At 40.4% G+C, this 17,147-nt stretch overlaps 1 protein-coding gene across 1 annotated transcript in view; it reads right to left on the bottom strand.

The window, feature by feature from the left end:
- Nucleotides 1-12,388, bottom strand: part of tenm1 (teneurin transmembrane protein 1) — a 561,054-nt gene extending 548,666 nt beyond the window's left edge. Inside the window, exon 1 of the mRNA XM_061901744.1 lies at nucleotides 12,018-12,388. The gene's annotated coding sequence lies outside the window, so the exon portion shown is untranslated. The remainder of the gene's footprint in view (nucleotides 1-12,017) is intronic.
- Nucleotides 12,389-17,147: the final 4,759 nt, after the last annotated feature.

Here is a 17,147-nt window from a genome sequence, read left to right as displayed (position 1 = left end):
TATTTTGCATATTCATGAAGCACCCCCGCGACCCTGAACGGGACAAGCGATAGAAAATGGATGGATGGATGAAGACAGACACGCTAAATGGATTGTGTTCATTATTCGTATCACTACAGAGACAAGATCCTCTGTGCACACATCTAGTGAATCAGCTCGCGTGTGGTATCAAGTTTGCATGTGATTTTGTACACACAAACCTTTAGTAGATCTATCCCTAACTAGGCTTGGAGTGAAAGTGCCTTCCAAAAATAGTTACTAAACAAATCAGAAGTTTGTCACCAGTTAGTAAAGTACTTGAACAGTTTTGTTTACTGAGTATTTGCTTACTCTTACTTGAGTAATTATTTATATTCACTTTTACTTTAGTCATGTTCTTCAATATTTCGGTTCACCTAGAGGGGAGGGAGGGGGGCGTAGGGTTGCCCACATATGCGGTCCTCTCCAAGGTTTCTCATAGTCATCATTGTCACCGACCTCCCACTGGGCGTGAGTCCCACTGGGTGTGAGTTTCCTTGCCCTTATGTGGGCTCTACTGAGGATGTCGTTGTGGTTTGTGTTGTGGTTTGTGCAGCCCTTTGAGACACTAGGGATTTTAGGGCTATATAAATAATCCTTGATTGATTGATTGATTGAATTCTGTTTGCAACTCTTCCTACTTCTGGTCATAATGAGATATACGATATAGTTTAATTTGTGAATTATTGTTTGCTATTAACCATGTTTTCAAGGTTAATTTTCAAACGAGTAACATTTCGAGCTTCAACTTTTTTTTTCGACAGAATTTTCCCTTGATAATGTTTTTGTATTGATTCAAGTGAAGGTGGAATCCTGAATGCCGTGTATCTCTCTCTCAGCAGAAGCTGTCTGGAACCAACCCCATTTTGTCCTTTGTATCAACAAGACAAATATAATGGATTTTGACTAAATTATTTTGACAAAAATGTCAAGATTTGCAGGCTGAGGTGAAGGACAATTTATGTAGCAATAAATCTGAAGAAACAAACATTGATTTTCCTTCTTCGGCAATTGTCCACTGACTTGATTAATAAAAATTTCGCAGTGAGAAATGTGTCCCTGTAGGTGGGCACCAGTTTTGTGCGTGTGTGTGTGTGTGTGTGTGTGTGTGTGTGTGTCTGTGTGTGTGTGTGTGTGTGTGTGTGTGTGGGCGGGGGGACGATAGTGTAGCAGCGTCAGTGTGTGTGATAGCCAGTATTACAAGAGTGTTTTGTTACGGCTTCCAGACTTCAACGCCTTGAATAACACTATTTTTGCGTTATATTCAGAGTGCAATTAAAGAGAAAAACTCACGCTGTGTCAAAATCTACAGCAGACAAACTAAGCATTCAGAAATGACCGCAGCATTTTTGTGACAGCTTCTGTCTCAGCCCTCCAGCTCGCTACGTTCCTTCAACCATCCTCCTGCACACACTGCAAGACGCGCACAGCACACTCCTCTTGACAAATTAATCTCATATTTTAAAGAGAGGTAGAGTGGCCTGACCAGTAAACCTATTGAGGCGCTGATCCTTCTGTCTTTAGTCCAAGGATGAAGGCTGGGGACGGTGAAGTGAGGCTGCGATTGCATTTTCACAATACAATTCTCATACAACACTTTGTTTCTTGTTAAAGCACATACAGTTCCTGACTTTTGCCCAGAGCCCAATGGGGGAACACAAGAGGGAATAAAGAGCTGGAGATGTCGGTTGAGACATAGCCAAATTCTTAAAAGAAGATTGCCTCCGGCATACACGTTGCAACCCTGCCTGTGTGTGTGAGTGTGTGTGTGTGTGTGTGTGTGTGTGTGCGTGTGTGTGTGTCTTTGTGTGTGCGTGTGTGTTTGTGTGTGCGTGTTTGGACCAACACCGACTGAGGGTAAATTTAGTTTTATCTTCTCGCTTGTTGTTGTTACTTTTTTTTTCAATTTCAACATTACAAACAACACTATTGTGTGCCCACACTTAATTGCATGAGGCTGGGGTGTGTGGAAAAATATATAAAGCAATCTCATTACGTCATTTTTTTATTTGAAATTTAGAATGGGGAACAAATTCACCATTAATTAGTAGCTTATTAAAGGCCTACTGAAACCCACTACTACCGACCACGCAGTCTGATAGTTTATAAATCAATGATGAAATATTAACATTGCAACACATGCCAATACGGCTGGTTTAGTTAACTAAATTGCAATTTTAAATTTCCCGCGGAGTTTCTTGTTGAAAACGTCGCGGACTGTCAGGAAATATTAGCCCAATACCATTTGCGGCTAAAAGTCATCTCTTTCATCACGCAGTTAAACAGTATTCTGGACATCTGTGTTGCTGAATCTTTTGCAATTTGTTCAATTAATAATGGAGAAGTCAAAGTAGAAAGATGGAGTTGGGAAGCTTTAGCCTTTAGCCACACAAACACACGGTGATTCCTTGTTTAAAATTCCCGGAGGTGAAGCTTTACTATGGATCACAGCGGTCAAGCGAACATGGATCCCGACCACTTGTCAACCGGCAGGTTTTGGTGAGAAAATTGTGTTAAAAAGTCGCCTCTTACCGGAGATCTGTGGAGTTTGCACCGTCCTTGTATCTGCCGTGACTTTCCTCAGACACTGGCCTCAAGACACCCGTGGACACACCCCTCCGTCTATCAGGTACTATTTAATCTCATTAAAACACTAGCAACACAATAGAAAGATAAGGGATTTCCCAGAATTATCCTAGTAAATGTGTCTAAAAACATCTGAATCTGTCCCAATGCAATCGCCTTTTTTATTTTTTTTTATTTTATTGTTTTTTATAGTCCTTCGCTATCAATATCATCATCCACAAATCTTTCATCTTCGCTCAAATTAATGGGGAAATTGTCGTTTTCTCGGTCCGAATACCCCTTGCTGCTGGAGGCTCCAATTAAAAACAATGTGAGGACGTGAGGAGCCTTCACCCTTATGACGTCATCGTCTGCGACTTCCGGTAAAGGCGAGGCTTTTTTGTCAGCACCAAAAGTTGCGAACTTTATCGTGGATGTTCTCTACTAAATCCTTTCAGCAAAAATATGCCAATATCGCGAAGTGATCAAGTATGACACATAGAATGGACCTGCTATCCCCGTTTGGATAAGAAAATCTCATTTCAGTAGGCCTTTCAAGTAAAAAAGACTTCATTTAGAGTTATTTGGACACTAGGGGAACATATAAGGTTAAGTGTTAGTGTTAGGGTTAGGATTACTAAAAAGCAAAAATTCTGAGGTTATTGAGGGAAGAGTCTTAGTTAATGGCTTACTGGTTGTATTATAAGGCCATGCAGAATAAAGCATTAATAAGTACTTAATAATGGCTAATTAAGAGCCAATATGTTACTATTTTTTGTTATTGTTGCCAACATTTGATTTAAATTTAAATACATTGTAATAAGAATGTATTAAGATTATGTATGACATGGGAGATTTTGAAGGAAATTTTTGTACTGAACTAAATTAATATGTTTATATGCCACCTAAATTATTTAATATAATGATAACATCTAGCATGGTGTAAGCTATTAGCCATGTTTATGTATTGCTCTGCTGCAGGATTTGGCCATTATGTTAGACAATGATCCATAGTTTAAATTATATACCGATTGTACATGTTTTCTTATTAATTTCTCATTAGAAAACAGACACAGATGATTGATATTTTAGAAACTGTGTATTGTTTTATCCGACTTGCATTTAAAAAGGTGCTTTTAGCAGCAGATTCTGCCGGTGGTTGTTTAGAGGACACCCCCGTTATTCCTGGTGCCAGCTACGCCCTGCTAATATGTCAAAAAAGTTAAAGTACCAATGATTGTCACACACACACTAAGTGTGGTGAAATGTGTCCTCAGCATTTGACCCATTCCCCTGTTCACCCCCTGGGAGGTGAGGGTAGCAGTGAGCAGAAGCGGTGGCCGCACTCGGGAATCATTTTGGTGATTTAACCCCCAATTCCAACCCTTGATGTTGAGTGCTAAGCAGGGAGGTAATGGGTCCCATTTGTATAGTTTTTGGTATGACTCGGCCGGGGTTGCATGCACAAAGCAAGAGGATAACGACAAAAGTGTTTGGAAACGCTTATGACTGCAGTCACCGGTTGAACAGCAAAGCACGAAAAGGTACAACATGAACCATTTTCAATAATTTTGTTCTCGCACACCTCTGCACGATCGGCATGCATGTTTGTGCGAGACAAACTTGATTGACAGCCAGTCATTTAATTTGGGCCAAATGAAAAATTAAAGTTAAGATAAAATAAATTTTGCTGTTAAAGTTCAAAAATAATATATCATGTGGCCACGGATCAGTTTCTACGGAGGAGCAGCGAGCTGTTCCAAGTGGGGACTTGGGGTGGACCCCTTATGGTCTCTCTATGGACTGGACTTTCACATTATGAATGGTACCCACTCGGCATCAATTGCACCGGCCACCCGAGGGGTGTGTGTGTCTGGCCAAGGTTTCTCATTGTTCTCATTGGCTCAGTTTTTTCTTGCCCAGATTTGGATTCAGATCCGGATGTCGTTGTGGTTTATGAAGCCCTCAAGGAACTTGTGATTAAGGGCTGTATAAATAATTTTTGATTGGTTGATTGGATAAATAGGGTTATTTAAATTGTTGTCTAAACCAGTGTTTTTCAACCTTTTTTGAGCCAAGTAGTGGTGCAACGGATCAACATTGATCTGTGATCCGTTTGGATCAGTATCTTTTGTTCGGCACACAGGTGATCCGCAGTTTGATTTAAGAAAAAAAAAAAAAAAAAAATTGGGTGCATGTTCAGTCCAAACACAGCGTGGTCATGGCGAGCGGAGTAACCGAGGAGATTGAACGCCCCGCGACATTTAAAGCCCCTGCATGGGAGCATTTTGGCTTCCCTGTCAAACCTACTGATATGGAAGAGTATTACGCGGTTACTCTGCCGAGCTCTAGACAGCACCGACACTCAACGAGGGCAAATTATTTGCAGACCATAATTACTGGTTTACAAAAAATATTTGTACGCCAAACAGGTGAAATTAGATAATCTCCCACTGCACACCAGACTGTATCTCACGGCACACTAGTGGTTGAAAAACTCTGGTCCAAACAACCTACTGTACAGCCCTTTGCAAAAATGCATATTCCTTTCTCACTGTTCACTCAATACAGATGTCAATATGTCTTCAAAGCTCACCTTTATGCATTACACACACTGCCAAAATTTGGGAACTAGGATGATGTGAAGAAGAGTTAAAATATGATAAATCTATTTGTGGAAGCAGATCAGACAAAGTCATACTTCAGTTTCACATTCGCATCTCATCTCCTAAAATGGAAAAAAACGAGTTGACTTCATATGCTCAATTGTGTTTCATTGTTTCAATGTAAACCATATCGAATTGTTTTTCCAATCCACAGAGTGTGTGAAAATATCGTCTAAACATCCATAAAATGCCACAATTTCATTCGGCCATTTTGAATATTCCCCTCCGAATGTCTTTGGCAATTTCCGGATGTTTGGGGTCAGATGACGTCACGGTGAGAAATCTTCAGCACTCTTCTGCACTCAGTCATACTGAACATTTGCAAACATTGAAAAGAGATTTTCTGTTCATAATCAAAATTTTATCTAAGACAATTGAAATTGTAAATAGATTACAAAAAAAAAGTCCGCTTAACAATCGCGTCAATGGGGGCTCCCTTAAATCGCTCACACAGACCTTCAAATAATCATTCAAAAGCCACCAACAATACTCTATTACATATTGTGACCTGAATACTAACCAAATATTAGTGATGTTGTTATTATACGCTCTAACTAAGGGAAACTATTTTTAGTGGCTTTCTGATAACAGAGAGGTAACTAGCTTATGCTGCTTTAATGAGCCGGCGGGTGTCCAGCTGCTGCTGCTGCATCGTGTCTCAACTGTTGAAAGTTCATTCTAGATTATAAAACATGCCTTTCAACTGGATAATAGGAAGATTTAGCCATAAATTGAGAAGTTGTTCATCTGTGACATTCGACTTCTACCCAAGGATGGAGAAAAAGACAGAACAAGAATGAAGAGTGTCTGCTGCAGCTTTTCTTTTTAATCTTTTATGTGGATTAATTATTCATCTAAATGGGAACATTTACACATCCCAGTGAGATCAGACATTGTACAGTAAGTGATTGTTTTATTATATTCGTAGTTTGCATTTCTTTTTTAGTACACAGCAATAATTCTATAGTTTACCACACAGCCTCTAAAACCTGTAGCTGATCCTACTTACATCCAGGCTCAAAAATAATATTTTTTCTCAAAGTAGTCTTTGATGACACTCACAAAGTCTACATCAGTGGCATTGCTGTTGGTGGTAAAGGGATCTGTGGTTCCCACCAGTAAGTCACAAATCACGTGACCGACTTGCTCATTATCTCTCAAAATACTTATCTCCTTGAGATTTACATGTTTTTGATTGCAAACTTTGGTAGTCTTTTAGTGTTATCAAGCATATATATATATATATATATATATCCATTTTCTACCGCTTATTCCCTTTTGGGGTCGCGGGGGGCGCTGGCGCCTATCTCAGCTACAATCGGGCGGAAGGCAGTGTACACCCTGGACAAGTCGCCACCTCATCGCAGGGCCAACACAGATAGACAGACAACATTTACACTCACATTCACACACTAGGGCCAATTTAGTGTTGCCAATCAACCTATCCCCAGGTGCATGTCTTTGGAAGTGGGAGGAAGCCGGAGTACCCGGAGGGAACCCACGCATTCACGGGGAGAACATGCAAACTCCACACAGAAAGATCCCGAGCCTGGATTTGAACCCAGGACTGCAGGAACTTCGTATTGTGAGGCAGACGCACTAACCCCTCTGCCACCGTGAAGCCCTATATATATATATATATATATATATATGTATATATATATATATATATATATATATATATATATATAGGATATATATATATATAGGATATATATATAAATATGTATATGTATGTATATACACACACACACATATATATATAAATTAATATACACATTCATATACACACAAACACATACACATACATGTTTCAATTTAGAGGCAACTTGGTTTTCAATCATACAAGTAAAGAGGAACTGCACTTTTTATTTTGCCTATCGTTAATCACTGCGCACACACACACACACACACACACACACACACATACATATATATATATATATACATTTATATATATACACACATATATATACGTATGTATATATATACATATGTGTGTATATATATATATATATACGTATGTATATATATATATATACATGTGTTTATATATATATATATATATTTATATATATATATATATATATACACACACGCACACACACATACATACATATGTATATATATATATATATATATATATATATATATACATATGTATGTATGTGTGTGTGTGTGTGTGTGTGTGTGTATATATATATATATATATATATAAATACATACATATATTAATATACACATACATACATATATACACATACATATATATATACAAAAATATATATACACATTCATATATACACATATATATATACACATCCATCCATCCATTTCTACCGCTTATTCCCTTTTGGGGTCGCGGGGGGCGCTGGCACCTATCTCACGGGGTACACTCTGGACACATATACACATATATATATATATATACACCCACACACACATATAGCAAATTATTTGCACATATATATATATATATATATATATATATATATATATATATATATATATATATATATATATATATATATATATATATATATATATATATATATATATATATATATATATATATATATATATACATATATACACATATATACAAAATCATTGGTGCACCACTCCCATCTCTCCAGGACTTATACACCACCCGCCTCACCCGCAAAGCACTCACAATTGTGAGTGACGCAAGCCACCCTGCACGCGACCTGTTCAGCCTCCTTCCCTCTGGAAGAAGATACAAGAGCCTCCGCTCTCGCACCACCAGACTCACCAACAGCTTTTACCACGAGGCTGTTAGGCGGCTGAACTCTGATAGTCCGAAAGTCTGATTATTGGACAGGCAAGGGTGCAGTTACTTAATGATCAGCCATGTAGGGAATAGCCTACATATTTTACCGTTTCTCGCAATTACATTCTTATCATATATGACGGACATGCAGAGAAAAGACGGTGGTAAAAAATCCCGCTGGGCTTCAAATTGCTTCTTAATCCAGTGGCGAGTGTAAAGTGCTCTGAGTTGTACTTTGTGTGTTGTGATATGAAAATTCCCCCTGTGCCTCTCACATTGTCCTCTCACTTATTCATGACCCCAAATTTATTAAGGAAAAGTCGTTTGGCGGCAACATTGTGGGGCAGAGGGGAAAACGACTGAGCGCTTCCACGGGAGAGGGGAGCAGTACAGTGCCATGGGCAACAGCGTTCCTGGAATGAACAATTATTAATAATGCAGGGTGGGATAACAAAAAGAAACCCCCTGCTGTCTGGTACAAAGACGATGCAGTTTTACTCAAATCTCAGACGCAAGTATCACACGTGTGATGATGTTTTGCACTTTTAACACTGGGATATGTCAGATATGAAGCTTTTTTCCAAAATCCCTAGCTCATATGCGCTATTTTGCACAAGACTGAAAATTAAAAAAAAAAAATTAGAGCAACAGCTGAAACGGATTATTAGAATTGGCCTCAAACTGCTGCTGAGGAGTCCACGGGCTCAAGCGGTAATGAGTGAAAGGAAAATGCGGAATGCTGGACAGATTGATTAGACGAGTCACCGGATGACTGACAGAAATGCCAATGTCTTATCAGTGGCATGAGTGGAGAGTGTAATTGGTGGTGTGACATTTCAATTCAAAGCCCCGCCATAATGGGCGTGCCATTTAAGATATGCACTTGATTGCCAATGAATGAAAAGTATCTATATGTAGCTAACGAGTTAAACACACACACTTCAACACGTGATGGGACAGTGTGGGTTCTAGGGTTGCGTGGGGCACTTTGCAAAAATGGCGCTTGCAGCTTGTGTGTGTAGTTTTGTATACAACCTCCATGCACAGATGCTCTCTGTTAATACGTTTGAAAAAATATTTATGATTGATTGGCAACACTAAATTGGCTCTAGTGCAGGGGTCGGGAACCTCTTTGGCTGAGAGAGCCATGAAAGCCAAATATTTTTAAATGTATTTCCGTGAGAGCCATATAATATTTTTAACACTGAATACAACTGTCAGGTTCAAACACTGATGACATGTATTAAACAGACAAGAAGCAAGGAATAAAACAGAGACAGGATTCAATTTAGCTCAATGAGGAGAAACCAGTAGACCTGTACCCTTGTACAGTGTCGTCCCACGCTCTGACAAGAGAATTTTACGCCTCCTCTTTTATTTGGACTGTCCTGATTGCATTTTTAAGTAACACCAACATTTTTAGAGTATAATAAGTCTTTTTTTTTTTTAAATAACATTGTTATTACAAAGCTAACCAATATTAAATAAAATACTTTTGACCATTAATGTGACTTCTTTAACAGGTGCGGTAGAAACGGATGGATGGATTAAAATGCATGAGAATGTTTTATATTTTTAAAGTTATTTTTAACACTGTGATTACCAGCGGAATTATAATTTAGTTATCGTGTTAAGCAACGTCAGCTAAGATTTATCTGAGAGCCGGATGCAGTCATCAAAAGAGCCACATCTGGCTCGAGAGCCATAGGTTCCCTACCCCTGCCCTAGTGTGTGAACATGAGTGTGAATGTTGTCCATCTCTGTTGGCCCTGTGATGAGGTGGCGACTTTTCCATGGTGCACCCCGCCTTCCGCCTGAATGCAGCTGAGATAGGCTCGGGCACCCCACTCCCCCCGTGACCCGGAAAGGGACAAGCGGTAGAAAAATGGATGGATTGATGGACAGATGCTATCTGTTGATTACATTTTAAGCAATATTTATAGTCGATTGGCAACACTAAATTGGCTCTAGTGCAGTGGTTCTTAACCTGGGTTCGATTAAACCCTAGGGGTTCGGTGAGTCGCCCTCAGGGGTTCGGTGGAGCCTCCGCCGCTGAGGGCAAGACACACCCAACTCCTTGTGTAAATAAAAACTTCTCCCTGTGGTTAGCCCCAAACAATTTTCCCTCTAATTTTCCATCTGATTTGCAGGTGTGTAAATTGTTGTGAGTTCATGAACAGTGTTTGTGTTGTTCTTTGAACAAGGTAATGTTCATTTTGTGCAACAGTAAAAAAAAAAAAGTAACAGTTTTGAATTTGAAAAATATATATATATATTTCATTCACTAAAGAAGGGTTCGGTGAAGGCACATATGAAACTGGTGAGGTTTGGTACCTCCAGCAAGTTTAAGAACCACTGCTCTAGTGTGAGAATGTGTGTGTGGATGTCGTCTATCCGTGTTGGCCCGGTGATATGAGGTGGCGACTTGTCCAAGGTGCACCCTTCCTTCCGCCCGAATGCAGCTGAGATATGCTCCAGCACCCCCCCACGACCCCGAAAAGGACAAGCGGTGGAACACAGATGGATTGAAAAAGGTGCTCCAGGTTGCTGAAAGTTTTCTAAGTACTGCATAGAAATTTGTGAGCAATTGTTGTTTTTGATTTCACTGTGTGTCATCGTCGCGATGAATAGAGTGTGATTAACGGCAGCAATGTGATAGTTGATTATTAAGATATATTTGTGTGCGCGTGATGATTTATATCATTATTTATCCAGTGGCTCGCTGAAGCAATTATACCGTGAAGGATATAATTCCAGTCCATTTTGCGCATTCTCAAATTATGGCAGCTTCACAATAATTATGATTTATCCGAATGGCTTTCTTTAATAATTCACCCTCACTCCTTTGGGGAGGACAGGAGGGGGAAACCCAAAAAAATAAGCACGCGGCTCAATACTTTAATTCAGTGGTTCTCAAATGGGGGTACGCGTACCCCTGGGAGTACTTGAAGGTATGCCAAGAGGTACGTGAAATTTTTTTTTTTAAATATTCTAAAAATAGCAACAATTCAAAAATCCTTTATAAATATATTTATTGAATAATACTTCAACAAAATATGAATGTAAGTTAATAAACTGTAACAAGAAATGCAACAATGCAATATTCAAGGTTGACAGCTAGATTTTTTTGTGGACATGTCCCATGAATTTTGATGTTAAATATTTCCTTTTTTGTGAAGAAATGTTTAGTTCATGAATCCAGATGGATCTCTATTACAATCCCCAAAGAGGGCACTTTAAGTTGGTGATTACTTACTTCTATGTGTAGAAATCTTTGTTTATAATTGAATCACTTTTACAACAAGTTTTTAGTTATTTTTATATCTTTTTTTTCCAAATAGTTCAAGAAAGACCACTACAAATGAGCAGTATTTTGCACTGTTGTACAATTTAATAAATCAGAAACTGATGACATAGTGCTGTATTTTACTTCTTTATCTCTTTTTTTCAACCAAAAATGCTTTACTCTGATTAGGGGGTGCTTGAGTTAAAAAAAAAAAATCACTGGGGGTACATCACTGAAAAAAGGTTGAGAACCACTGCTTTAATTCATAAGGGGTTTCTGCATTTAAAATTGTTACACTTCCAACGAGTGACTGCCATGTTTTTGTGTAAATGACCCCATCTTCAAAGTAGCATCTGTACTTTCCCTGGGTATGCAATGTGTCAAGTGGGATATGGCACCTGTGGCACGGCGGTGTGGTCGCATTAGTTGGAGCCCACATGGCTGCCTGCAGGCACCTGCTGGACCACATGTGGCCCTGATGGAGATGACTCCAGATGACACTTTTCTACCAACACTTGATGGCATCATAGTCTCACAGACTTCACCGACAGCTGATGATCAGTTCCTGTTAATCACCCCACCCCACCACCTCCACCACCACCACCACCCCTGGTTGAGCCAAGCAACAGCGCCGAAAGCGGATCACATGTCGTGCAAAAAAAAAAAAAAAGGCCAGAACTGGACCGCTTACCTTCCCGACGTGAAGCATCCATTCCTATCCCCCAGCCCCACGTCCGAATCCACGCTTAAGATCCAAAAATGCGGTGCAATCCCCACTGCAGAATCGGAAGCCGTGACGCTGTGTTTTTTTTTTTTGTTTGTTGTTTTTTTTTTGTTTTTTCCTGCGTTCAACGTGGCTGAGACACCCCGCGTTGCTTCTTGGAGTCTGCCCGGTGTTGCGTGGAGGAGGCGGCGGTGATGCTGATGCTGATGCTGACGGTATCTCTGCGGAGGTGTTGTGAGCAAGGGGAGTATATGCCGGCGAGATGCGATTAGCCGCACTTGAACCCGACGAGGCTGCCTGGTGCCGAGGCTCCGTGCCGCTATAACAGCATCCGTGGATCATACCACCGCGCCGCGGATGAGGGGGTGTGGCACAGACTGCTCTTCTCTGGTGTTTACTCTTTAGCACGACGCCCCAAAAAAAAAATGCCATGTCACCATTTCCTATAACTCACAGAAATTAAGTACATTAAAGTGTTAACGGTACTAACATTATTTTGATACTTCGCGGTACTTTGATACATTTCCAATTAAAGGGGACTACAAAACATTTTTGCATTATTGGGGTATATTAAACATACCGTATTTCCTTGAATTGCCGCTAATTAATTTAAAACATTTTCTCACTCCTGCGCTTACCAAAGGCATGCGGTAAAAGTAAGCATACGCTAATTATTTTAAAACCTCTTCTCAAAGGTATGCAGTAAAAATTTGAGTGTGATGTAAGCTTGGACCGGATCTGACCGAGATCTTCAGCTCTCACTGGATCGGTTTGCAGCCGAGTGTGAAGCGACCTGAATGAGAATCAGCACCTCCAAGTCAGAGTCCATGGTTCTCGCCCGGAAAAGGGTGGAGTGCCATTACCCGGTTTGGGGAGGAGACCCTGCCCCAAGTGGAGGAGTTCAAGTACCTAGGAGTCTTGTTCACGAGTGAGGGAAGAGTGGATCGTGAGATCGACAGGCGGATCGGTGCGGCGTCTTCAGTAATGCGGACGTTGTACTGATCCGTTGTGGTGAAGAAGGAGCTGAGCCGGAAGGCAAAGCTTTCAATTTACCGGTCGATCTACGTTCCCATCCTCACCTATGGTCATGAGCTTTGGGTCATGACCGAAAGGATAAGATCACGGGTAAAAGCGGACGAAATGAGTTTCCTCCGCCGTGTGGCGGGGCTCTCCCTTAGAGATAGGGTGAGAAGCTCTGCCATCCGGAGGGAACTCAAAGTAAAGCCGCTGCTCCTTCACATCGAGAGGAGCCAGATGAGGTGGTTCGGGCATCTGGTCAGGATGCCACCCGAACGCCTCCCTAGGGAGGTGTTTAGGGCACGTCCAACCGGTAGGGAGGCCACAAGGAAGACCCAGGACACGTTGGGAAGACTATGTCTCCCGGCTGGCCTGGGAACGACTCGGGATCGCCCGGGAAGAGCTAGGCGAAGTGGCTGGGGAGAGTAAAGTCTGGGCTTCCCTACTTAGGCTGTTGCCCCCGCGAACCGACCTCGGATAAGCGGAAGAAGATGGATGGATGGATGGTAAGCTTGGACCTTAAAGGCCTACTGAAACCCACTACTACCCACCACGCAGTCTGATAGTTTATATATCAATGATGAAATATTAACATTGCAACACATGCCAATACGGCCTTTTTAGTTTACTAAATTGCAATTTTAAATATCCCGGGACTTTTTTCTTGAAAACGTCGTGTAATGATGACGTGTATGCGTGACGTCACGGGGTGTTATGAATTTGAGCGCTGCGCACTCACACAGCTAAAAGTCGTCTGCTTTAACGGCATAATTACACAGTATTTTGGAGATCTGTGTTGCTGAATCTTTTGCAATTTGTTCAATTAATAGTGGAGAAGTCACAGTAGAAAGATGGAGTTGGGAAGCTTTAGCCTTTAGCCACACAAACACACGGTGATTCCTTGTTTAAAATTCACGGAGGTGAAACTTAACTATGGATCAAGCAAACATGAATCAAGACGTAATGTCAACCAGCAGGTTTCGGTGAGAAAATTGTGATTAAAAAGTCGCTTCTTACCGGAGAAAAGCTGAGCTTGTGTCGTCCATAGCTGCCGTCGACTCCCCTGAGACACTGCGCGTCAAGACACCCATGGAGACACCCTTCCGACTATCAGGTACTATTAATCTCACTAAAACACTAGCAACACAATAGAAAGATAGAGGATTTCCCAGAATTATCCTATTAAATGTGTCTAAAAACATCGGAATCCGTCCGAATGCAATCGCGTTTTTTTTTTTAACTTTTTTTTTTCTAGTCCGTCGCTATCAATATCCTCAAACACAAATCTTTCATCCTTGCTCAAATTAATGGGGAAATTGTCGTTTTCTCGGTCCGAATAGCACTTTTTGTTGGGGGCTCCCATTAAAATCAATGTGAATATGTGAGGAGCCATCAAACATGTGACGTCATCGTCTGCGACTTCCGGTAGAGGCAGGGCTTTTGTCTTAGCACCTAAAGTTGCGAACTTTATCGTTGATGTTCTCTAATAAATCCTTTCAGCAAAAATATGACAATATCACGAAATGATCAAGTATGACACGTAGAATGGACCTGCCATCCCCGTTTAAATAAGAAAATCTAATTTCAGTAGGCCTTTAACAAAAAAAATATAGGGGTATGTTAGACATACCGTATTTCCTTGAATTGCCGCCGGGGCGCTAATTACTTTAAAACCTCTTCTCACTCCTGCGCTTACCAAAGGCATGCGGTAAAAGTAAGCATGCGCTAATTATTTTAAAACCTCTTCTCACTCCGGCACTTATCAAAGGTATGCAGTAAAAATTTGAGTGTGACGTAAGCTTGGACCCTAAATGCCTACTGAAACCCACTACTACCCACCACGCAGTCTGATAGTTTATATATCAATGATGAAATATTAACATTGCAACACATGCCAATACGGCATTTTTTGTTTAACAAAATTACAATTTTAAATTTCCCGGGAGTTTCGTCCTGGAAACGTTGTGTTATGATGACGTGTATGCAAGACGTCACAGGTTTTTAGGAAGTATGAGCGCTGCACACACACACAGCTAAAAGTCGTCTGCTTAAAGGCCTACTGAAACCCACTACTACCCACAACGCGGTCTGATAGTTTATAAATCAATGATGAAATATTAATATTGCAACACATGCCAATACGGCCTTTTTAGTTGACTAAATTGCAATTTTAAATTTCCCGGGACTTTTTACTTGAAAACGTCACGTAATGATGACCTGTACGTGTGACGTCACGGGCTGTTATGAATATGAGCGCTGCGTACACACACAGCTAAAAGTCGTCTGCTTTAACGGCATAATTACACGGTATTTTGGAGATCTGTGTTGCTGAATCTTTTGCAATTTGTTCAATTAATAATGGAGAAGTCACAGTAGAAAGATGGAGTTGGGAAGCTTTAGCCTTTAGCCACACAAACACACGGTGATTCCTGGTGTAAAATTCACGGAGGTGAAACTTAAAATGGTGATTAAAAAGTCGCTTCTTACCAGAGAAAAGCTGAGCTTGTGTCGTCCATAGCTGCCGTCGACTCCCCTGAGACACCCTTCCGACTATCAGGTACTATTAATCTCACTAAAACACTAGCAACACAATAGAAAGATAAGGGATTTCCCAGAATTATCCTATTAAATGTTTCTAAAAACATCGGAATCCGTCCCAATGCAATCGGGGTTTTTTTTTTACTTTTTTTTTTTCTAGTCTGTCGCTATCAATATCCTCAAACACAAATCTTTCATCCTTGCTCAAATTAATGGGGAAATTGTCGTTTTCTCGGTCCGAATAGCACTTTTTGTTGGAGGCTCCCATTAAAATCAATGTGAATATGTGAGGAGCCATCAAACATGTGAAGTCATCGTCTGCGACTTCTGGTAGAGGCAGGGCTTTTGTCTTAGCACCTAAATTTGCGAACTTTATCGTTGATGTTCTCTACTAAATCCTTTCAGCAAAAATATGGCAATATCACGAAATGATCAAGTATGATGCATAGAATGGACCTGCCATCCCCGTTTAAATAAGAAAATTTAATTTCAGTAGGCCTTTAACAAAAAAAATATAGGGGTATATTAAACATACCGTTTTCCTTGAATTGCCGCCGGGGCGCTAATTACTTTAAAACCTCTTCTCACTCCTGCGCTTACCAAAGGCATGCGGTAAAAGTAAGCATGCGCTAATTATTTTAAAACCTCTTCTCACTCCGGCACTTATCAAAGGTATGCAGTAAAAATTTGAGTGTGATGTAAGCTTGGACCCTAAATGCCTACTGAAACCCACTACTACCCACCACGCAGTCTAATAGTTTATATATCAATGATGAAATATTAACATTGCAACACATGCCAATACGGCATTTTTTGTTTAACAAAATTACAATTTTAAATTTCCCGAGAGTTTCGTCCTGGAAACGTTGTGTTATGATGACGTGTATGCAAGATGTCACAGGTTTTTAGGAAGTATGAGCGCTGCACACACACACAGCTAAAAGTCGTCTGCTTAAAGGCCTGCTGAAACCCACTACTACCCACAACGCGGTCTGATAGTTTATAAATCAATGATGAAATATTAATATTGCAACACATGCCAATACGGCCTTTTTAGTTTAGTTTACTCACTAAAACACTAGCAACACAATAGAAAGATAAGGGATTTCCCAGATATATCCTATTAAATGTGTCTAAAAACATCGGAATCCGTCCCAATGCAATCGTGTTTTTTTTTTCAACTTTTTTTTTTTTCTCTAGTCCGTCGCTGTCAGTATCCTCAAACACAAATCTTTAATCCTCGCTCAAATTAATGGGGAAATTGTCGTTTTCTTTGTCCGAATAGCTCTTGCTGCTGGAGGCTCCCATTAAAAACAATGTGAGGACGTGAGGAGCCCTCACCCTTGTGACGTCATCGCCTGTGACTTCCGGTGAAGCAAGGCTTTTTTAACATCACCAAAAGTTGCAAACATAATCGTCGATGTTCTCTACTAAATCCTTTCAGCAAAAATATGGCAATATCGCGAAATGATCAAGTATGACACATAGAATGGACCTGCTATCCCTGTTTAGATAAAAAAATCTCATTTCAGTAGACCTTTA

This window comes from Nerophis ophidion, linkage group LG05 (genome assembly GCF_033978795.1).
Source record: "Nerophis ophidion isolate RoL-2023_Sa linkage group LG05, RoL_Noph_v1.0, whole genome shotgun sequence".
NCBI lineage: Eukaryota > Metazoa > Chordata > Actinopteri > Syngnathiformes > Syngnathidae > Nerophis > Nerophis ophidion.
The sequence above is the reverse complement of the archived record's forward strand: the minus strand, read 5'-3'. Positions and strand labels throughout refer to the sequence as shown.